The following is a 1555-nucleotide window of genomic DNA, read 5'->3' on the forward strand; positions in this document are numbered from 1 at the left end:
ACTAATACAAAATATCTCCCAAAAATACCCCTGGCCGTGGCAGCCAGGCAGGCCAAACATGTACACATCGCTTCATGCTCTCCGTACTCATGGTTGGTCGACCTTCCCCTTGCCCTTACCTGCATCATAGAGCAGCCATGAGCCGAAGCTCAGCAAGAAAACACCACACAAGCAATCAACATATGCATATCTATCAATCAACATATAATAAAACTGCCAACAGGCTAAACACATAACGACCATGCTGTCCTAGGCGCTTTACCAGGCCCTGGGTTCGCAGTCTACACCATGAGGATATCTCAGGTATCCAATAGGGGTCTCACCCTGGCAACTTGCACTCTGTGTGCTTAATGCTGCTCCCGGCCCCTTGTCGTACTCGGCCTTTGCCGTTCCCGGCTCTGGCCGTTCTCGGCCTTCGCCGTTCCCGGCCCTCGCCGTACATTTACAGTATGCAACACATAGCATAAACTTAATAAACACTTAGAAAAATACAGGCATACACAATAGGGCTACACCCTGCATCATAATCACATAGGGTCGTGCCCTGCAATAAAAACTATAGGGTCATGCCCTGCTCTATGGTTACAACAGTTTTCTTACCTATGTCCTGAGCTTTATGAGCACCGATATCCCGAGCACTGTCCTCTAGTCCGAGCCTCGCAGACAACCTAGTCACAACGTATCAATAACATCCATCCATCAAGTTCTAATCCATTAAATAACTTTGGGTTATAATTCTAGTCTCCGAGACCTTGAATTCTATCAATCCGGGTGATAAAATCCATCCCAAGCCTTAACTTTTGGATTCCCGAGCCTAAAACCTTCTCGGGGTCCAAAAACCCACTAAGCATCGCGGCCCCAAGGCCTTGTGTCATGGCCCGCCTCAACCAAAAACCCAATCCCTGAATTTCAGCCTATGTGCGTCGTGGCCCAACCTATAAGGCGCCGCGACCCGCCCCTTTTCATGGCCTCCAAACCATTCTAGAGGGTCACGACTCAGCAAGAACAATGCCGTGGCCCGACCCTTCGAACCCAGAAAAAATCCCCCATTTTCACAACCAAATCCAAGCCAATTTACCCCAAAACCAAACTAACAATTCAATTCAATCACCAAAGCAGTTCTAAAATGATTATAGCAGCAAAACCTAACCAAGAACTAATCCCAAAACTCATCTAAACAATCAAGAGTGATTCACCACTTAGCTCACATGCATAAACTTGTATTCCTAACCAAAACTAAGCAGAATTCAGTTGATCATCAAGTTTTACAACTTACCTTTGAACCTAGTTAAATCTCTTAATTGCTCCCTTGAGTTCCAAGCCACAAGCCCCCCAAGCTCAAGCCTAGAGTTATTTCCTTGACCCCAAAGAAGATTAGCTTTTCTTCTCCTTCTTTTCTTAACTTCTACTTTCCTCTAGAGCTTTCAAAAGATAATTCCAATATATGCCTAAGTGAAAAATGTGAAGGACTTTACCTCAGCCAGGTCTATCTACCCTTAAGGCCAAATTACCCTTTTTCACCTTAAACCTATCCTTAACCCTTAAGTAATCCTAA

Source organism: Humulus lupulus, chromosome 2, assembly GCF_963169125.1.
Source record: "Humulus lupulus chromosome 2, drHumLupu1.1, whole genome shotgun sequence".
Classification (NCBI taxonomy): Eukaryota; Viridiplantae; Streptophyta; class Magnoliopsida; order Rosales; family Cannabaceae; genus Humulus; species Humulus lupulus.